This window comes from Crinia signifera, chromosome 5 (genome assembly GCF_055691185.1).
Source record: "Crinia signifera chromosome 5, ASM5569118v1, whole genome shotgun sequence".
Classification (NCBI taxonomy): domain Eukaryota; kingdom Metazoa; phylum Chordata; class Amphibia; order Anura; family Myobatrachidae; genus Crinia; species Crinia signifera.
Window position 1 is genome coordinate 255,798,544 of NC_139221.1, and position 23,579 is coordinate 255,822,122.

General features: G+C 46.7%; 1 protein-coding gene across 15 annotated transcripts in view; it reads right to left on the reverse strand.

The window, feature by feature from the left end:
- CCDC7 (coiled-coil domain containing 7) overlaps positions 1-23,030 on the reverse strand; it is a 178,964-nt gene extending 155,934 nt beyond the window's left edge. For 14 of the 15 annotated variants that reach the window (XM_083188854.1, XM_083188862.1, XM_083188867.1 and 11 more), the window contains exon 1: positions 22,986-23,030. The gene's annotated coding sequence lies outside the window, so the exon portion shown is untranslated. Of the gene's footprint in view, positions 1-22,939 lie in introns of all 15 variants that reach the window. The other variant, XM_083188853.1, reaches the window with a different exon arrangement.
- Positions 23,031-23,579: the final 549 nt, after the last annotated feature.

The following is a 23,579-nucleotide window of genomic DNA, read 5'->3' on the forward strand; positions in this document are numbered from 1 at the left end:
TGGCTGCTGCCTCCCCCCCCATCCCCCCGAACCCAGGTTTCCCGCCGTTGACCTGCAGGGTGCCTAGCGCCCCACCCCCTTATCCTGCTCCAGGGGCCATTTTGGCCCCCTGCGCTCCCTTAAGGCGGGAGAGGGCGACTTACCGGCACCCCGCTCTGGTCAACGAAATAATGGAAACATGACGACATAGTTTGTGGCAATTAAAATGGTCACAGCTTTATTTCACAAATCCATAATCATAACCAAACACTTTTGCAGGGCAAGGGATAGAAAGGGGAGCGGTGCGCTCTGTTCCTGCTAATGTGGTACCCCTGGGACGTGTCCGTTCCACCGCCGTGGGTACGCGACCACGCCCCCTACCAAGTTGGTACCGCCTGGGCCGTGCCAGTCACCACCATGTGACTCACGTGAACACGCCCCCTACACGCTATGGGCCGTGCCAGCCACCGTCATGTGACTCACGTGAACACGCCCCTTACCATTATGGGATCAGCTACCATCCGCACCTCACCCTACCTGGCACGCAACCCGTATGGCCCCTGCCGTATTAATGCTGGAACCAGGCGTGCGGCCGCCTAATGGTGAGTATGCGAGGCATTCTGTAACTCCCCTACATTTCCTGCCTTGTGCACCGCTCCCTCCCCGCCACACGAGGTTCCCGGCGCGCCGGGTACCGAAGCCCCCACCCTGCCCTAGCAACACCACCTTCCTCCGCAACTTATGCACTTTGCGGCTCCTCACCTGCGCTGCATGGGACTCCTCCCACCGGACTGTGACCGTTCCCCACTGGTTGCCCCCCCAGTAACCTCCTGCCACCCGGATCGTGCAAATGCATCTAAAAACATAATCACCATATGGCCCTTGCCATACATTCAAATGCTGCTGCTATGCTGATCTTCCCAGGAAGACACTCATTTGCCTGCAGCTCCACTCTGCCACTCCACATTGGTTGCCTGCATTTACTGTATTCAACCTAAAACACTTCTACTCGCATATAGAGCCATCAACCCTACTGCACAGCATATATCTCCTCACTTTCCACCCAATATCTCCCATCCATTTCGTCCAGACTGCCCTGAAAACTCCCTCTCAGGCAAGCCTGCCATATTTTGTTTGCTGTTACCAGTTTGTTTAATCACTGTCTACCAGTGTCAGGTGCCCCAGACACAGCTGCACTATCTCTGAAACCGTAAATAAACAAATGATTAATTAACTTGCCTGCATGTTTTTCCTGCCCAGCTGTTTGCTTCCAATAAACCAGCTGTCCCAGCCTTGTGAACCATGTGTACTACTCCCCCCCCCCCCTGGAGTGAACCTGCTATCAGCGTTTGGCCTCTCCTTTCAAAGACCCCAAGCTGTGTGCCTTCCTGCCCTAAAACCAACGGGGGTGGGGGAGCCGGAAGTGTCCTCAATTGTATCACTCTAGCATCAAAGTATTTCCTCACCCTATCTGGGAAGGTGGGGGCTGCCCCTGGGCGCTTGTGGAACTATCTCTCCCAGCATATCTGCTGCCTGGGACACCTTCTAAGCAAAACAAGGGGACAACATGCAATACCTTTGCAGTTTGACCCAGGGAAATTTAACGTGCCTCTGCTCGCACTGTATATACAGTGTAAGCCTGTCCAGTGTGCCCATGTCTTTACCTTAAACCCACCTTCCCCTAATCATTGCATATACCATGTAACCCGCGCTGGGCCAGACGGGCTTCCTTATAAGGACCCTAAAACCCTCCGGGAAGCCCTCCTGCAACCGCTTGGCCTCTGCCTTCCTAGGGTATCTGGATGGCCACCCCCAGATCCCCCCTAGCCTCCCTGGGCTAGGTGCTTTTTTCCGCGACTGTCGCTCCGGGTGCCTTGTCCCTGTGCTGACCTGTCTGCTTATAGCAATCCTTCGCTGGGTGATTCCCGCTACAGATTGTACATGCGTGTTTAAACTTACAGGACTGCCTGGTGCACTCTGCATCGTTAAACAAGTAGCATTTAAGCTTGTCCTGTTTGTGCGTGCTGGGCCCCCCTGCTGACTTCTGCATCACCCCACTCTTCTCTGCCAGGGCCTCTGTTTGTGTCTTAAACCATAGTTCCATGTCCCTGGTGCCGTACTTGATGGGCTTATGTCCCTGTGACCTAAGCCTAAATGCCTCATCATATCTGCGCCAAGCCTGGCCGCCACAATCGTTGTGCATGCTATATATCAGGTTGACATATTTTACCATGTTCATTAGCATGTTGGGGTACGCTTGCACGTAACAACCTGCGTACGCCAGCATTCCCGATACCCAATGCTGTATAGTTTTGTAGGATTCCCTCTGCCAACTCCCTTTCTCACAGAATTTGTCTTTCTCCCTCCAGCCGTTTTCCGTAAGGGAGCATATATCTATGAAATCGCCCCTCACGATCTCCTTTCTAAGTTTCGCGGGTAGATGCGCTTCTAGTGCGCTGAGTGTGTGATCTGGCTCGCCTCCCTGGTGCAAAAACTCGGACTTCCCGGCCTCGGATTGCCCCATTTTACTTAGCAGTGCATCCGCCCCTGGCGCTGCTAACTTCTTCTTTTTAATGCTCTCCCGGGCCAAACGTAACCGTTCTTTCAACTCCTTGCACTTCTCGTCGTCATCTGACTCTGAGTCGCTATCTCCTGCAACGCTCTGGTTGGCACCACTGAGCGCCACCTCCCCTGCGCCTATACTATCGACTACGATGTTATGCTTGCTGCTGCCGCTTGGCAATGCCCCCGCACCTTCCGCTATGCTCTGGCTGCTACCCCCGGCAACATCAGATACAGCAACATATTTCACATTGCTACCCTGCAATACTGCATCAATACCTGCATATACATTACACACATTGCTTATCTCACCAATTCCGTGCGTTGCTGATCCGCTGCTTCCTTGAACCGCGCTTGTCTGGGCGACGGCCTCTGTCCCCGCCGATTGCGCTGGCACCCTGCTGGCCGAGGCATGGGTCAAACCACTTCCCCCTTGATGTGTTGCCGCCCTGCTGGTCGAGGCATGGGCCAGTGCGTCCCCAATTGTTCCGTGGCAAGATCCCCCCAACCCCCCTCTGGCTTGTGTCAACAATGCCTGTATCTGCTCCTCCTCAGCAAGATGTTCTGGCCCCTGCGCCCTTGGGGTATCAAAAATCTGTGGCCGCTGCCCATTGGTAGGGGCAGTGGGACTGCAATACCCCCTCCGGGGGGGGGAAACAAAATGGGGGGAGTGGGCGAAATGACCATGGCTCCCGCCCCCCGCCGCTGGCTCCTGGAAATCCTCCCGTCCCCCCCTACGACTTGGGGTGAAATTGGGCTGCCGAGCAGGGCTATTGTAGCTCTGGGTTTCCGCTAGGAAGATCCACTTTCCCCGTACCCCTGGAGACCCTGATATGTTCTGCCTGCTGCCTCCCCCCTCCCCCCCGTGTCCCGGCATACCCCCCTGCACCCCTCCTGGCGTGTCCGATTGGGCCTGGCGTATAAAGTTGCTGCTGTGGCCCTCTTCCCCTGAATCATGCCCCTCTGATCCCGTGGCCTCAGGCATTCCCTCCCCCCTCGCACGCTTGCTCTCACCCTGCAGTGATGCCCCTCCTGCACTGGTCGGTATTACCCTTCTACGTCCACGTGCTGCTGGCCGGATGCTTGATAAACCTTGTTGAACTGGCTTGCTATGCAATTCTTTCCTCCAACCACCAGATGGCGCCCGTGCGCTTCTTTTTGTCTGCATGTGCTGCCTTCCTCTCGGACCGGAAGCTCCCCTCTGACCTGCATCCATCTTTCTGAACCTTGCTGGCCTGCTGCTGCTTCTCTCAGGACGATATTGAGGCTTTTTACCTCCCTCCATGCTGCTCCTTGATGCTGTCTGCGATGCTGCCGCTGCCTGATTGATCTCCATGGCCCTTGACCTTCTTTGATATGGAAGGACTCGCTGGGATGACTGCGAGTGCGGCTGGGTGTGCTGCTGGAAAAACTCTGTGCAATGTGCACTCAGCTGGGACTGCTACAGGCCTTCTTGGAATGCAGTAACTGCCCCCTGCTGATTCCTTTGTTCTGCTGGATATAAGTGTTGGAGCTGCTGAAGATGTGTCTCTGTCCTAGCTGGGTGATGAGTGAACTCAGACCCCTTGCTCTCTGCTTTTGTTCCTGCTGCTGCTAACTCCCCCCTCAATTAAACCTGTCCTTTCCCACTGGCCCTCCTCGTGGCTAGGTGACAAGAAGGGGACCGGCTACTCTGGCTGCTGCCTCCCCCCCCATCCCCCCGAACCCAGGTTTCCCGCCGTTGACCTGCAGGGTGCCTAGCGCCCCACCCCCTTATCCTGCTCCAGGGGCCATTTTGGCCCCCTGCGCTCCCTTAAGCTGACATTCCTATGCCTTTGAAAGCTCTGATTAGATCAGTTGAAAATAATTTAGCTTTTAAGTGCTTCTGAAATGTGCAACGTCTGCATAACTAAAAGTATAAGAACAAAAAGCAATCAACTTTTGCAACAAGATGTTATACATTCTAATACATTGTTTAATCTGGTCATATATAGACACTGGCTCTCTGAGGACCTGTGCTATACAGCGGTTTCCCACTTGAGGCAACCAAGAAAATATCTATTGTATTGCACTTAAGACTACAATACCAAAAAAAACTTTCTTGGCTTTGAGGGATTTATCACCTCCACTTTTACCAGAGTATCTAGTACCTCTAGAGATTTATTCATTGCCCCTGATGAAGTCCTGAGGGACAAAACGCGTTGGCTGCGGATTGATCTTTCATATTACATCTGTAAAAACGCTGATGAATTTTGAAAAAATGTAATAAATGTTCATTTGTTTTTACAAATTATGGATTTATTTGAATCTAAAAGTATTGGTATAGGTGATATAGCCTACCTCTATTCTTTGTTTTTAGATGTCCTTCTTGTACCTTTCTTACAGGAAGGTTCTATAGGGGTGCTGCTCTTTCTATAAGCGCAATATTAGGGGCACTACACTTTTTCCATATATATATATATATATATATATATATATATATATATATATATATATATATATATATATATATATATATATATATAGCAAAAAGAAGTGGGGTCTGAAGCTAATCAGAGACCACACCACAGCACTCCAGGGATTTTTGAAGAAATGCAAGAAGCTGTTTAATGACGTTTCGGGGGTCTCAGCCCCCGTCTTCAGATAACAGTACTGTTATCTGAAGACGGGGGCTGAGACCCCCGAAACGTCATTAAACAGCTTCTTGCATTTCTTCAAAAATCCCTGGAGTGCCGTGGTGTGGTCTGTGATTAGCTTCAGAACCCACTTCTTTTTGCTATTGTTATTCATCAAAGATCACCATTGAGGCAGTGCCGGCTCGAAGCACCCGTATATATATATATATATATATATATATATATATATATATATATAGTCTTTGTATGGATTGGCACTCCTTAAGTATAATGTCCAGTATTGCCTCGGTGCCAGTTAGAGTGTGAAAACACACCATATAACAAGGTTAGCTACAGCACTCGTAGGACTTTGCAGAAAACACAAACACAGACACTGGGGTCCGGGGGCAACGTTTCGGTTTTAATCAACCGTTTTCAAGCTTGAAAACGGTTGATTAAAACCGAAACGTTGCCCCCGGACCCCAGTGTCTGTGTTTGTGTTTTCTGCAAAGTCCTACGAGTGCCGTAGCTAACCTTGATATATATATATATATATATATATATATATATATATATATATATATATATATATATATGTGTAGCTATCCTGGCTTGCAGTGGAGTAAGCATCTACATTCGCCTGCTGCGGATTCTATTATATTTGATTTTATTTTGCTGATTGTGAGAAAGGAAACCCTTTCCCTCTAGCCTGTGGGTTAAACCCACACCTTGGATCCCACCCCCTTGGTTACATATACCTTTTGGTCCTTTGAAGGAGTTATATTTGGATTTATTATCCTTGGCGTTTAGCTTCCATACCTACCCACACTGATTTTAACCTGTACGTGTAAAGGGACACTGCCCATTTTTTGCCTTTGTCTGGATTTCTGGCCATATCAGGCCTTGCCTTTGCCCCTGATGAAGTCGTGTAAACGAAACGCGTTGGGCTTCTAATAAAGAACGTCTTTTCATATTCGAAGTCTTCGGTATTATTTTTGAACACTCCGTCTGAACATAAGTGACTGCAAGATCACACCGATTTGGGACTATATACCCTTTCTGGCTAGGTGGTACCATCAAAGCGCACTCTGGACAACCCCCCTTCTTTGTATTCTATCTTTTGTCTCTCGCTAACAGGAGAGTCGTTCCAGAGGTGCAGCTGGTCGAAAGACCCACTTTAAGCGCAATTCCTGACCATATTGTATGTTTTATATATATATATATATATATATATATATATATATTGTACAATATCTCCAGAATTTGCGCTATGCTGTGTCGGTCGCTTGATAACACTTGATCCCCTACTAGAGAGATCGAAAAGCCAATATCCAAACCAAAAGTGTTATATAGCGCCCTGTATATTAGTCAGGATATTTCCTGTCTTTCCCTTACAATATTAGATGGACCATAAACAATTTTAAAGTAGAAAACATTTATTTAAAACATTTAAAACAGAAACCTCATAACATTTTATGGAAGGTTTTTCTAATACAGATGTACTCCTTGGTTTATGGATCACAATAGTAGTCAATGGTTACCCTTGACTACTATTGTGATCCATAAACCAAGGAGTACATCTGTATTAGAAAAACCTTCCATAAAATGTTATGAGGTTTCTGTTTTAAATGTTTTAAATAAATGTTTTCTACTTTAAAATTGTTTATGGTCCATCTAATATTGTAAGGGAAAGACAGGAAATATCCTGACTAATATACAGGGCGCTATATAACACTTTTGGTTTGGATATATATATATATATATATACACACCAATAGAAGAAAAGCAGCATATTTGGTAAAAATATCCTTTATTGCGCCCTACGGCGTTTCGGGATATATATAATATATAGGTACTCTTTACCTAGAACGGCGACCATCGCATGCACTAAAAAACGGGTGCGATGCGATGCCCGCGATGGCCGCGATTTCCCATAGGGATCAATGTTAAAAGTGTGATTGGACGCGATTTTAGTGTTCAATGGCTCAATGGCCGCGATTTTTCCATAGGAAACAATGTTAAATGGGCCACAGAGCCCAAATAGTCACCCTAAAGTCAGAAATGGCCCCCACAATTGTTAACACCACCCCACGATCAACGTCAACCCGAAGCGTGGCGAGCGAAGCGAGCCCACGAGGGGTGGCAGTACGCGTCCTCCGACCTTTTCATACCCCCACTATCCACGTCGGCGTGGAGTTGAGAATAGAATAGTGTGGCGAGCGCAGCGAGCCACCGAGCCCGAAGCGTGGCGAGGGGACACGGATACCTTCACAGGTAAACGCGTCCCTTCGCGGGCTTCACAGGTATCCGCGTCCCCTCGCGGGGCTCGCCACGCTTCGGGCTCGGTGGCTCGCCGCGCTCGCCACACTATTCTATTCTCAACTCCACGCCGACGTGGATAGTGGGGGTATGAAAAGGTCGGAGGACGCGTACCGCCGCCCCTCGCGGGCTCGCTGCGCTCGCCACGCTTCGGGTTCACGTTGATCGTGGGGTGGCGTTAAAAATTGTGGGGGCCATTTAAGACTTCAGGGGGACTATTAGGGCTCTGTGGCCCATTTAACATTGTTTCCTATGGAAAAATCGCGGGCATTGAGGCATTTAACACTAAAATCGCGTCCAATCACACTTTTAACATTGATCCCTATGGGAAAATCGCGGGCATCGTGTCGCACCCATTTTTTTTAGTGCATGCGATGCCCGCAATTTTTTACCCCCGATGACCGCGATGGACATCGTGGGCGCCGTTCTAGGTAAAGAGTACCAATATATATATATCCTGAAATGGCGTAGGGCGCAATAAAGGATATTTTTACCAAGTACACAGTCTGTGTATTGTAATATATAATTATAATATATAATAAATAATATAATATAACACGCAATGTTATATAATATAACACGGAATGCCCCAAAGCAGAAGCCATTAAGGGTGGTGGTGAATGGAGCTTGGCAGCAACCCTGAAAATGGAGTGTGTCTACATTTTTGGCAGGTGACTAGCAGAAAGTCGGATGCTGATTCACTGACCTCTGCATCATAAACACAAAAGTAATCCAATACAGATGCAGCAGCAGATTACATAGAAGCATGCAGGAGGCTGACAACAATTGGGTGGGCAAAGCTGGGAGGCATTCCCAAAAATGGAAGCATGTCACTCCCATTTTCTGGGAGTGCCTATGCTAGTGGCTTTACTGTTATGTGGTGTAATATGTTGACAATGAATAGGTTGACAGTGTTTCAGTTGATCCCAAAAGGTCGACACAAAAGGTTGACATGGAAATGTTTAACACATGAAAAGGTTGACATGGGCTTCGCTTCTGCAAGGTGCCTCACTCTGCTGCACTCGGCACATCCTTTGATGACACACTTATACCCCTTTCACACCACACTTGTTAAATGGTATAATGCCGTTTTTTTCCCATTTCAAAACATTTAAGGCTGCAGTGGGAAAGTGCCAGAGTTGATTTACCGGTTAAAGATAACCGGTATTTCAAAACGTTTAAAAAGCAGAGTCCTACATGTTTCAGAGCCGGTTTTTATGCAGTGAGAATGGCTCTGAAATGGTATTTAGTAAAAACAACAGATTACAGACCTGTGATAGGCTGTCCCCTGCATCCTGCCTTGAAACATGTTCAGGGGATTAAACGGCTTGACTGATGTGAATGGTACTTAAACTGTATTTAAAACGGTAATCTACTGCAATGTGAAGGCTCAGACCCATTTTAAATACTGTTTAAAAATACCGGTTTTTGAAACGTTTTGGCAGTGTGAAAGCGGTATAAATCACTTTTGCAACCATAGGTTGACCTATCGCTGCAGTGTTCTAAAAAAGTTTAAGCTTACGAATGAACAATGAAACTCCTGTCTTTTTGTAATACTTCTTCTTCTGCAGTAGATGGCAGTGCTGTACTTTGTATGTTCTCTACAGTGTATTTGCACAAGTGAAATCATTTCTGGTAGAAAAATGTTCTTGGAAATCATATTTATTTTGACCTGGATATCAATGCCTGACAAAAGATGCCTTGTCTTCTGAACAGCCCTCCATCCTATAATCTGTGTATTTCTATTTAGTAAGCATATTTGGCATGTATTCTATTCCCAGTTATGTTGTGTATTGTATGTATGCTTCTCTCCCAATTTATGAACAAAGTCATAATACAGTACATGTTTTCACAGTCTCCTGCTTCACTAACGAGGGTTAATTATCCCTTTGAGTGCCAAGTGAATCTGTCAGAATAGGTATGAAAATTGCCTAGCAAACATTTTTATTCATCATAATTTATTATTTATTTATTATTAGTTTCTTATATAGCGCACACATATTCCGCAGCACTTTAAGAGAATATTTGAACATTCACATCAGTCCCTGCCCCAGTAGAGTTTACAATGTATATTCCCGACCATGTGTTCACGCACACACAGACATTCTAGGGTTAATTTGTAGGGATTGTGGGAGCAAACCGGGGTACCCGGAGGAAGCCCACGCAAGTACATGGAGAATATACAAACTCCACTCAGTTAGGGCCATAGTGGGAATCAAATCCATGACCTCAGTGCTGTGAGGCAGTAATGCTAACCATTACACCATCCAAAATGACCTGTAATGTTTACCTTATATAGAAAATATAATCTATTTTTACACAACATTTGTAATTTGAATTTATATAACAAATGTGAGTGATGCTAGCATTTTTTTTTTTTAATTGAGTCTTTATTTATATAATTTTAAAATTTACACGACACACAAATCACAAAACATTACACATAATACGTTACACAGTATTTTCCTTCAAAATATTTACGGACACTTACCCACCCACCCCCCCCAACCCCGCACAAACCCTGGCCTAGTCCACCGCCCACTTCTTGCTATCCTTTACTGCGGTTCTACTCATTCTAAGATACTACAGTTTCTTAACGTCATTAGCTACCTTGGTGCTTCCCCTACCCAGGTTTATCTACCCGGATATTTATTTTTATTTCTATTGATATAACTCAAATCCCACTGAGACATTTCATTGGATGCGAGGGACTATTATGGCCTTTTATGAAGTCCTCAGTTAATAAGGGCAAATACATGAGGTGGAGAGGACATGTGAATCACATCTAATAATAATTACATACATTTTCCCACGTACATTATATAATATAGTTGTAATATATGTGTATATCTACTCATGCTCCGTGCTATTTCTACTAACAATATTGTTACCTTTTGTGTACAATACAATATACGTTTTATCAGTGTTAATAGTCGATATCAGACCGACTTTAATAATAGTGTTTTAATAACAAAAAAACAAAAACAAAAAAAAAATTTAATAATAAAATAAAAATAAACACACCAAGAAAAAACACCTCCTGTGCGGGCCCATTGCAGCAGACCGAATACATTTAAATGTATACTAAACTTTTAAATTAGGCTATCACATCTACCCTCCCCATTGTGTATTTCATCCAACGTGACTTATTGACCGTAAATTACTCAATTCACAGCCTGAGCCTCACTTGTCCACTCCTCGCCCTCACTCCCCCTCATTCCGGGCTACTACTTTATAGAACCTTGATTGTTTCCAATGTCCCCATCTTTTCACAAATTTACTCTCTGCCCCTCTTGAGTCGTATACATATCTCTCATGCTCACATGTATTATTGACTAGGTTCTCCCATTCGATAACTTTAGGACCCGAGGAGGCCATCCAATGTCTTGCGATAATCACCTTGGCTATAGCTGAAACATTCATCACAAGATCCTTCCATTCATATGCAGAGTCCTCCTCCTCCCAGACTCCCATTACTAAGTTAAGCACTGTAAGGGACCCCCACGGCACTCCTACAATCACCAATATATCCATGATCTTATCCCAAAACTCTTTAATCACCTTACAATCCCATAGGAGATGCCAGAATGTCCCCACTTCCGCCCTACACTTCGGGCAACAGTCAGATTGTGTTCCTGCAATTTTCCTTAATCTAACTGGGGTTAAATAGCTCCTGTGCAGAATGTTGAATTGTACTTGCTGAATACGGGCTGAAGTGGTGGCCTTGCCCGGGGCTGCCAGTGCCTTCCCCCAATCTATGTCCGCCATCTGCGGGATGTCGACCACCCACTTACCCAGTAATTCCTGCAATTCCTCACTCTGAGTGTACCTATTAAGATATCCATAAAATTTGGACAATCTCTTCCCATTACCGCTCAGTTGCTTTATAAATTTTTTACATGGCGATTCAACAATATTGTGCGCCAACCCCCTTCCTCCTGCTGCAGGGCACTTCTAACTTGAAGATATCTAAAAAACATATGCCTAGGCAGACCGAATTCCTCCTGTAGTTCATCAAAAGATTTGATATTACCATTCCCATAGAATTGCCCAATTAGTGTCACCTCATATTTACCCCAGACCGCCATACCCTGTTGCTCCTTTATTTGCCTAGGGGCACCCAAGGAGAATATGGAAGTTTCCGGGTCCTGCCCCTCATAATTGATTATCTTATGCACCCATCTCCATATTTTTACTGCTTGGATTATAATTTGTGGTAATTGTCCCCGCATATCCATTGACAACAGTCGCTGGAGTGGAGCTAGACCGGGCTCAACACAGCTCATCAGTCCGGCCAGTTCTTCCGTGGCTTCGCCGTTCCGAACCCAGGCACATAAATGCACCAACTGGGCAGCGATGTAGTATATTTTAAAGTTCGGAACCGCCAAGCCACCTTTATCCCTATCTCTGTGCAACACGTCCATCCTTATCCTTGGGCGCTTATCCCGCCAAATAAATGAGGAGATAATGCTATTGATTTTCTTAAAGTAATCGTCCTTTATGAATACCGGTGACTGTTGAAATACGTATACCAACCTAGGCAGTATGGACATCTTTACTAAATTTACCCTTCCAATCTGGGATAAGGGAAGTTTTTTCCAACATCGACACTTAACTTTAATGTCTTTTATTAACGGGATAAGATTATCATGGATATAATCTGTTGTAGTTTTTGAAACCCACACCCCTAGGTATCTAAACTTTTCTGTGGGCTGCAGGGGAAACCCAGCTATAACTCTTGACGTGTTATCTCCCACATATAACAGGTGTGATTTTTCCCAATTCATTTTGAGACCTGAGTGTTCCCCAAATTCCTTCATGTACTCCATAATTCTAGGGATATCTTCCTGCGGATTAGCCACTCCCACTAACAAATCATCTGCATACAAGGATACTAGGTTCAGGCCGCGACCTGCTCCCTGCACCCCTCTATCTAATAGTTGTCTTAGTATGCAGGCCAATGGTTCGACCGCTACTGCAAAAAGCCGAGGGGAAAGGGGACACCCTGGTCTGGTCCCCCTAAAAAGTGGGAACAGTGGAGACTTAAACCCGTTTATCGACATTCTGGCTTTGGGATTTTTATAAAGTAGAGAAATCCACCCCAGGAATCTATCCCCAAACCCGAACGCCTTAAGGGCAGCCCACAGATACTCCCACTCAATGGAGTCAAACGCTTTATTGGCGTCAAAAGACGCCACCGCTACATTAGCTTCCCTACCATCCGCCATTTGAATATATGAAAAGACCCTTCTCAGATTGATCAATGTTGACTTACCAGCCATAAAGCCCGTTTGATCGGGATGTACTATTTTATTGATCACCTTATTCAGTCGATTCCCCAAAACCTTAGCAAATATCTTTGCGTCTGAGGAAACCAACGAAATCGGTCGATAAGAATCTATCCGAGAAGGGTCCTTTCCACTTTTGGGGATCATTATAATCGACGCCTCTGACATTGAGGGGGTAATATTCTCCTCCTCCTCCATCGCCTGAAACAGATTCAGCAACTGCGGACCCATTATTTTACTGAAGTGCTGATATACTTTCCCTGGTAAGCCGTCCAACCCAGGCGCTTTGTTGGCAGGCATAGATCTAATTGCCTCCATTACCTCCCATAATTCTATGGGTGCCTCAAGAGATTCTTTCAAGTCGATTGACAACCGTGGCAAATTTATTGATTCCAAATATTCCCCAATTTCCACCCTATCCTTACCTAGCTGGGATCGATAGACTTCCCCAAAGTATGCCGCAAATGCCTGAACGATCTTAGGAGTCTCTACCACCGTCTCACCCGTCTCCAATATAATTTTAGGGATTATATTTGAGGGCCGATCCTGTTTGGCCAGGATTGCCAACCACTTGCCTGCCCTGTCTGCACTGGCATACCACTGATGGGCCCCCCTTCTTACTCTTCGGCACGTTATATCCTGTAAATAATCTAGCCATTCTTTTTGGGCTTGCTGCCATGCCTCCCCGTCTATCTCTAGACTTGACTTCAGAAATTCGGTCTCTAGATTGCACATTGTTGTCTCCAATTCCTTGGCCCTTGCCCTATGTTTTCCCTTAAGTATAGCGATCTTCTTAATCATGGCACCCCTTATAAATGCCTTAAAGGCATCCCATATTGTTGTCTTTTGGGACAACCCGTTATTCATTTAAAAAAATTCCGCCATAATACCCTCAATTTCCTCCTGTTCCCCCAGCTGCTCCAGCCAAAAAGGTTGCAGTTTCCAATATTTAAAACCCACCTCCCCCTCAAGTTCGATCTGCATCACTACTGGAGAGTGGTCAGAGATTCCTCGCGCTTTGTACTCTATCTGGGAGACTTTATTGAGTTATGAATATCAAGTCAATTCTTGAAAACGCTTTATATGAGGATGAGAAACAGGAGTATTGTTGACGGGTAGGGTATTTCAATCTCCAAGGGTCCCACCACCCAATCTCGTTCATAAATACGGAGAATCTTTTTCCCTCTTTTGCCACTTCCTCATCTGATTTCCCCCACCTATCTATCTGAGGGTCCAAAACCTTGTTAAAGTCCCCCAAACAAATCACCTGGCTGTCGGGGAATGCGGCAGAGAATTCAACAGCAGCCTTAATCACCTCATATGAAAAAGGAGGAGGGATGTACACAGTGAGGATACACATTCTTACGCGATTAATACAGCATTCTAAGAAAATAAACCTTCACCCCGGATCAATCTTAACCAGCCCGGGTTCAAACACCAGAGATTTTTTAAACAGTAAGGATACACCTCTTGACATAGAGGAGAAGGGGGCATGAAAGGCATGCCCTATCCAAGGGCGTCTTAGGGAGAGCAGCCTATCACCAATAAGATGCGTTTCTTGCAGACAAATAATGTCTGCCTCTAAACTCTTACATTGTTTTAAGACCAATGTCCTTTTGATTTTTCCATTAATCCCTCTCACATTCCACGTAAGAATCTTCACCATGCTTTATCTCATTAACATATCACCCCTGGGGGAGAGACACCACCAAGGCACGCAGAAATATTCCATCCAGTAGAGCTCATGATTGGGCCAGAGTATAGACGTACAAACTAAAGCTGGGTACACATATATACAATCCAAGTCTCTTTTAACCGTTTGGCCGACTGTACTCCCGTCGGACCGTCCACAAACAACAGCCGATCACGCGCGTACACACCTGTACAATTTTACTTGCGACGTCCGATGTACTCCCGTCCAAACAGTCGCAAGAAAAAGATTGTACCACCGTACACACTCTCTCGATTTGGGCTTTTGACACGATATATATGAACAAAATTATCATAATGGGCTGGGTTAAGGGCATACCAAAACAAAGAGGCGTGAGTACAGAACCTAAACAAAAGTGACGGGGTACGCGTCTACTAAACTTCAGTATAGAAATGCCGGTCTGGTCCCGCAGTTAAATTTGAGAGGCACAAGCAGACAGACAATAGCCCTTAAAATGGCTAAGGATAATACAAGGCACAGTTGCTAATATTTCAATATGCTTTACATAATGTGACACACACGGAGCACCAAACTTCTATAAAGCCGGGTATGCGACTAGTCAGTTTGCGGTAGTCACCCTGCCAAACTTCTATAAAGCCGGGTATGCGAGTATAGTCAGTTTGCGGTAGTCACCCTGTAGTCGCATACCCGGCTTTATAGAAGTTTGGCAGGGTGACTACCGCAAACTGACTAGTCGCATACCCGGCTTTATAGGAGTTTGGTGCTCCGTGTCACACAGTCACCTCAGACTTCATGTCACAGTGAGAGCGCCGCTGCCCCGGTTCCCATAGTCGTGGAGCACCTGCCAGTGACCGTGGTGCAGCGACAGGGGAGCGGAGTAGGCAGCACGGATGCAGGGACACAGAGGAATGCCGGCTGATGCAACCATAGTGTAAGCTGCCCGGGTACCGCTCTGCCTTCTAACCGCTTACAGCCTGCCATTCATGCCCGAGCTACCCTGTGTCTCCGGTACTCAGGCTCGAGCACTATGTGACGGAGGGGCCGCACACAGCGGGTATCGGGAGAAACCTCCATTTCCCCAGAACTCCACATCTAGCTGCTCTTCACCATTTTCAGACATTATATGTGCACATACCCTTTTATCTAACATTGTTACATGGGTTGCTTCCAATTGTTACCATCTAGACTTGTTTTGACAACATTGTAACATTGCACTATCACTGATTAAATAAACTGTGTTCAGTATATTCACCTCATAAATCTACCCTTTTTATTTCTGATATCATTTGCTGCTACACATTTACATCTAATATGCATGTTCGTCCAGCCATTACAACTTCATAAATGGAATCTATGTACTTATTATAGTGTAACTATTGTAGTTCATTATTTCTATAAAGCCGGGTATGCGACTAGTCAGTTTGCGGTAGTCACCCTGCCAAACTGCTATAAAGCCGGGTATGCGACTACAGGGTGACTACCGCAAACTGACTATACTCGCATACCCGGCTTTATAGCAGTTTGGCAGGATGACTACCGCAAACTGACTAGTCGCATACCCGGCTTTATAGAAGTTTGGTGATCCGTGTGTGTCACATTATGTAATGCATATTGAAATATTAGCAACTGTGCCTTGTATTATCCTTCATTTTAAGGGCTATTGTCGGTCTGCTAGTGCCTCTCAAATTCCTTTATGTTGTGACAGCCTGATATATCATGAGCAGCGGAGCCGCGGCTCCATGAACTACATTAACCCTGTCACCTCCACACATGATTTATTCATGTGTGCGTTCTGAATGCAATGTACTTATTATATTGTAACTATATCTGTAGGAGAGATTATGCAGCTATGGAACGCCCACATGGGCGTTCCAGCTTTGGCAGTATAGTCGCAAGGACGGCAGCATATTGATCGAACGTGCGTACACACTGCACTTTTGTTCCGATATGAGGCCGTCCTGTCGGATGAAAATTAAACTGCAAAGAACCATCGACCGACCGAGTATGGACGGACAAGACAGTTTTTTGCCGTTTATCGCTCGTACGGGACAGTGTACACACATATACAATTGAACGGCTGTCCGACCCAGAACGGAAGAACGGCCCGACAATTGTATATATGTGTACCCAGCTTTACAAACATAAACACTCAACAGACCCCACCCCCCTCCCCCTCCCTGTATGACCTACCCCATTAGGCATACCTATTACCCAATATAAATCCCACTATATATTGTTCCCCCTAATAGTTTGCTCCCAAGGGGCAATTAACTAATGACCACTAGAGTGAGACTCGTCCCCTTCCCCGTGCCTTTGCTGCCTTTTTTTTTTTATTTATTTTTTATTACTTAATACCTATCACATTACTCACAGTGTGATAACACTCCCCCCCCCCCCTCCTCCTTGAAAGACGCCCAGCCGACCTTAGTACTATGTTATTTTCGGCATCATGCAACAGTGTCACATTCCACAATTTATTTGGCCAGCACTTGCTTTCTCCCTGGGTGATACTCGTCCAGCCAACTGGCCGCTTCACCTGGGGATGCAAAGAATTTGGTGCTACCATCCACCACAACTCGCAATTTAGATGGATAAAACATTAAATAACTCAAACCCAACTCTCTCAGTCTTATTTTTATGTCCTTATATTTCGCCCGTTCTTTCTGGACATCAATGGGAAAGTCCGGGAATGTGGCGATTTTTTTCCCATTATACATACAATCATTTTTTTCCCTGGCCATCCGCAGAATATTGTCCCGATCCTTAAAATGGAGAATTTTGGCAATCAGGGTACGGGGTGGACCCCCTGGAACCGGGGGGCGGCCCGGAATTCGATGGGCTCGTTCCACCGCGAACTGGGCAGAGAATGCATTTTTCCCAAACATTTGGGTTAACCAGCCTTCCAGAAATTTTTCTGGTTCATTTCCCTCCGCCCTCTCCTCGAAACCAATAAATCGCACATTGTTCCGTCGGAGTCTACCCTCCATATCAGAGAATTTCTGGCGGATCTCCGTAATTTGGCCCGACATAATTTTAACCTGAGAATGTAGAGGTGTGACTGTGTCCTCTAATGTTGACACACGATTTTCCACTTCAGTCACCCTTTCACACGTTTTTTGCACATCATTTCTCAATAATGTCATGTCGGATTGGACTTGATTCAGTTGTTCCCTAAGGCGAATCTCACAATTATTAACAGCATCTAGCACTTGCTGTAATGTGACTTCAGGGAGTTGCGGAGTGCTGCTACTTTTTACCGGGGTTGTCATGGGGGTATTAGGTTGTGAACTAGTTCCTACCTGGGACTGAGCCCGGGCGTATTTATACAGTCTCGCTGCCGCAGCTGTTTGACCATTTTTCCCCATGCTTTTATTTTATTGCACCCTGCTTTATAATACAGTGTTTAAGATGGAATTACTCACGGCCGCACCAATAATAGATCTCAGTCTCCTGCAGCTTGTACTCAGCAAACCTCCTTCCAGGCAGATGCAGCTTTTAATCCACCAGAATCTTTTGGCTTGATCTCAGACCCATTATTGCCAGCTGTGCTCACCTCCAGCTCCAGGCCCAAGCTCTCACCCTGGGACCAGAGCGCCTCCACCAAGCCACACAGGCAGTTTATTTGGCCCTCAAATCCCCAGGGCCGCCGGGTTTCTCAACCAATGTTGCTGGAGCCAGACCAATACTTGGTGTCTGTCTCTCACCCAGGCCACCAAGCAGCAGCTTCCTCACTACCGCGACTCCACTCCTCTTTCTGCCCGGGCTCAAGCTGCCACCAAAAGCCACGGGCGCACGGATACGCTGTAGGAGTTCACTGAGTGGGGTCACTGTGTGGGTACGCTGTGCGGGGTCTCTGCTGTCTCCTCTGCTGTCCGGCCGCCGCTACACACAGCGCACCGCTGCCCAGCCGGCAGTGTCCCCGTCTGATGACGTCGGCTGCGCTCTCCAGCCGCGTCAGGGCACCAGTACACTCCACCGCTCACCAACAGCGCCCGCCGAGGACCTCCGCAACCAAGGGCCGGCTTGAAGGTACGATCCCTTGCTTATGCCTGGGTAGCCTCTCTCACTGGCGTCCGGGCTGGCTTGGCGCTCCACGAGGCGGGGGGGATAATTTTCAGGCAGCCGGCGGCACAGGGAAGGCAGGGACACGCTCACTCCCTCACGTGCGCCGTGGTCACGCCCCCCTCATACGATGCTAGCATTTTAGCAGATATTTAGAACATCTCTCACAGAGATTTTGGCACTTAAAGGGTTAAAAGCAACTTTTTTTTATACTTCTTTAAACAACCATTGTTTTAATGTGCCTTGACATAACATTTTTTAATACTGTTAAATCAGTGAAACATGTAGTAATTCAATTATATGACTACAATAAATCATTTATGAGTAAGTGATATCATGTCAGAAGTAACTAATACATAAACTCTATCTGATAATATAGGGTCAAATTACTAAATAGGAACAACAATATATACTTTTTCACACAACTCTATAGAACAGGGTTGCCGACTTTTTCTGTCTCCTCTCTGGGAGAAGCCCGGAGAGAAGACTTCCAGCTGCAGTTCGGGGGGCGTGGCTTGAGCTTTACATCATTAAGCCCCGCCCCCAGGATGGTAAAAAACAAAATTCACGGATCTCCGTGGAGGGGACTGGGCTAAAATGACGCGATTTTAGCTCCGCCTCCTCCTCTGAGACCCGCGTATTGACGCATTTCAATCCAAAGGTATGGAGAAGACGCCGCAATCGGGGGTGGCGTGGGGGTCCCCCGGAATCCGGGAGGGTTGCCCACCTTTCCAGGGGGCGGGAGGAGGACACAATTTTCGGGATCCTCCCGGTAATTCCGGGAGGGTCGGCAACCCTGCGATAGAACTGGAGATTTACTAACGATTGGTTTCAAAATTGACATCTGCAAAAGTGACGAAATAATACACTTTAACTGACAGGTTTGTGTGATTTTTGAACCAGCTACTTTTGCCTCTACTCTCCGGCTCCCAGGCCGTCTACATTACCGTGTCGGCTTACAAGCCGTCAACACTCCATGCCGGCTCCCAAGCCACTGCTATCACTCCGGCCTTCCAGGCCCGCGCAGACCAAGTACCAAGTTCCAAGCTCACTGCCACTGTCACTGTCCATCTACAGTGACTGGCCAGTTAGCTGTGGGGAACTCAGGTCAGAGGGCCGTGACCTCACCACCGAGCGCAGCGGAGTCCAAACCTCCTTGCGGGGGTCCCTGGTGAAAACCGTCGGTGGTGTTAGACTCCGCACCTCTGACTAGAGTCTCATCACTCCCCCCACCTAGCTGTGCCAGTGATACTTCTATGTACTGTCCCTACCTAAAGCCTCCTGTTTTCTAGTTCCCAGCATGCACCACTGGGCCACTGCTGCCACAGCCGGGAACACCAGAGACCCGAGCCCTGACATACATAAAGTATCAGGACTGCACAAGGTGCTGCGTGCTCAATACTCACACTAGTCATGAGACCCCTCGTCCACCTCAGGAAGACCTACATTAGCTTTTAATAGGCATAAATACACAGGTGGTGTGTGATGCAAAGCAAAAAAAGAGTTTGCTAACTGGGTATCATGATTCTTGTTATGATGCATGCATCCTCAAAATGTCATCCCTCTATGCCAAGTTCGAGGGGGTACCAAATGTGATTAGTCTGTGATGTAGAAATAACATGTGGTAGGTTTTGGGCAACAGGAAAGCAATATCCAGTTTTCAGTCAGTTTATACGTTTTTGGACAGGTAGACAAATGACAATTAGAAATGATCTATAGTAAATAAGCAATTTAAATAATGCTGTGAAAGTTGGTCGACTTTTGGTAATTTATCATTATAGTAGTTTACAAGTATCAGTTTTGCTTATCTATTAGCAGAGGAAAGACCGCTGAGCTTTTACAAATGAAACCTGCAGACCTCCACTTTCACCAGCAGAGGAACACACTCCCCCCCCCACACTTTGTATCTTTTGTCATGTAGTATGTAAGGAACAAAGCAAATATGATTTAAGCAGAAATTCCCCAACAGACATTAACATAATAAAAAAATAGCCCTATAGATGTTCATACATTTTTACTGTCATAACACCAGACATTGATTATGAAATAATTTTACATGGTTGCCTACCTGACCCTTTCCTTCAGGGAGAAAATGCTCTGCTCCTGGGCTTCCCTGGTAATGTATGATTGCCATCACCTGTGGGGCAGGGACGTGCAGTCAGGGGAGGCAGGGGAGGCAGTGCCTCCCCTGTCATTATTGAGCAACATAATAAAATAATACAAAGCAAATACTTATTATGTATCATAAATATATGCTTTATATTATTATTATCTTTTTTACCCCCTGTTTTTATTGGTTTAGGAGGCACCAAGAGCGGTGCCTCCCGCTGACAATGTTAAGAGCCAGAAAATGGGGGCGGGCAGTGGGCAGGGCAAAGCACCAGGCTTTTAAATCCCATTCAAGAAAGCTGTAGAAACGGCACCTGTAGAAGTGCCTCAGTGACAGGGATGTGCTTTCTGCATATATGAAAGCACACCCCTGTCACTGAGGCAGATGGATTGGGCAATCACATCTGCCTCAGTAACAGGGGTGTGCTTTCATATAGGCAGAAAGCACGTCACTGAGGCGTTTCTACAGATGGAGGTCTGCTGATTTTGCTCCATGCTGCCGGACGCAAAATCAACTCCTGCCCGCCGGCTCCTCACTGCCTGCTCTCTCATCACTACAATCGCCCGCTGGAGCTCTCCTCACTGCCGGTGCCCTCCTTCTTGCTAGCCGCAGCCTATTTTGGTGTGGACGCCGGACGGAGAGGAGCGCTGCTGGGACAGAGCAGTGGGTGGAGACTAGAGAGATTGGAGGGGAGCAGGCTGGACGGGGAGCGGACGCACACGTCAGTCGTGCGGGAGATGGCGGGATGGGAGTGCAGAGCCGAGTCCCTCCAGCCAGAAGAGTTACTGTGCATGCCTCCAGTCCAGCGCCACAGTGGGTGCACCAACCATCACACACCGCGGAGGCAGAGGAGCTGCGCAAGCATATTTTCAGTGAATGAGGGGACAGGCAGTGTGACCAGGACCCATGAGGAGAGAGGCAACAGTCTGGAGCTGGCAATCGAAGACAGGTACCCTGTTCTACTCTTCCCCAGCCAGAACACGGCCATTAGGTTATAGCACAGCAGGAACAGCCTTAATAGACTGCATCAATGTACCCCTTCAAGGCAGACAGTGACAGTCTTTTCCTCATTGTCACAAGCACAGTACAGTCAGCTTGCACCCAGATTGCTAACTAGAAGCCCTGCTGATAGTCACCCCTGTCATACTACCAGGATTTCCATCCAGCCATGCCACCTCCTTTCTACCTGTCATAGTGGCCACCAGACTCTGCTATTCATATTTCACACTTTTGGCAGCCGCTCTGTGTCCGGGCATCGCTCATGTGCCACCTGTGGGTTGCAGTAGACTTGGCGGGGCTGGCTCATTGTATGTGCTGTGAGACCCTATAGTATGTACAGGGATACCCTATAGGATAGCATATCTGTGAGATGATGGGGCCTTATTATTAAATATCACATATTAAGTGCAATCTGGTGGTGGCTTGGCGCTGACGGGTCTATGGGGAGCGCTGGGTCCAGGTTGCTACTGCGCTGACAGGCAGGAGCTGCTCTGCTGGTCTCTGCTGCTTATGCAGGTGGCAGGGTCCACACCTGCCTGTCAGCGCAGAAGTAACGCAGACCCAGCGCTCCCCACAGACCCCGTTTGCGCTAGCTCCACCAAGCCAGTGCCTCACCAACCACTTATCTCACCGCACGTCACTGCTGTGGGGAGCTAGGTAATTGATAAGAAAGGTGTTTCACCACAGGTGATGGCAATCATACATTACCAGGGAAGTCCAGGAGCAGAGCATTTTCTCCCGGAAGGAGAGGGTCAGGTATGAACTGTGGATCTGATAAAATCTCAACCAAATGACTACAATTTTCGGTACTTGTGTATTATCAAGGCGCCCATGATGTTCATCGTACTGCATCGCATCGCATGCAGTATAGCGGCATGCGATGCGATGCAATGCGATTTTTAATTATACAAGCACCTGATGGGTGCTTGCAATGTTAAATGCACCCCGATTGCCAACGCCAACCCGAAGCGTGGCGAGCGGCGGCAGTACGCATCCTCTGACCTTTTCATACCCCCACTATCCACGTCGGCGTGGAGTTGATTTTAGATAGTGTGACGACCCTTTCACGCAGGCGAAAACCCAGTGTAATAGAGCAAATACATTAAGACCCAGAGAGTTGCTCACCTGTGTGAAGTGGGGTCTGAAAGAGATATTAAGGATTAATTCAGTTTTTCCAAGCTTTAAATAGTATAGTGAAGATAAGTTGCCCATAGCAACCAGATTTCAGCCATCATTTAACTACCACAATCTATAAAATGGCAATTAGAAGCTGAGTGGTTGCTATGGATAACTTCTTACCATCTCTCAAATGTAGGATACCTTTCTCCATTGGACTCAGTACCCAGTGACATACCTGTTCCCCCAGGAAGAATATAATATAGGGTATTTCGCCAGTTTACCTCAGTTTCAGTCAACAGCAGGGAGGATGGTCAGGTGATCTCAAGGGGTCAGTAGATCATGTGATCATGGCCTCCAATCAGAGCTCAGCACATGCTCCTGGGACTCATGTGCTGATCTCATGCTGGAATCTGGATCAAGCTGGAAACGATTGGGATCAGTGTTCCCACTTTCATATTTTCTGGTCTCTCCCTGCTTCCTAGCTAATTTCACCTGATTTCAAGAAATTTCAGGAGTCCAGTTCCTCTGCTGTCAGGGAAATAAATGGGAAATTCTATACTAGTTCATGGTAAAAGCCCCAAAATCCTGTAAGTAGAAGAGATGAAAGGGACTGGCACAGCTGTAACAAGCCTCTCCCCTGCATCTGCACTAGTGTGCAACCACTGGGCCTCTCCAAGTTGCATTAGTAATTATTCATTGAGGGTGGTTTGTAGTAGCCATATGGCAGCAGGAGATATAACACGTATATCTTAATGCAGCAGGATGCGTTATGCCTCCAGCTTCCAATAGTGTTGGATTAGTGATCTAACAAGTTGTATCAATTCCTGATGATGGTCTTGCTAAGACCGAAACGTCATGTTACGTCAGAACACAAG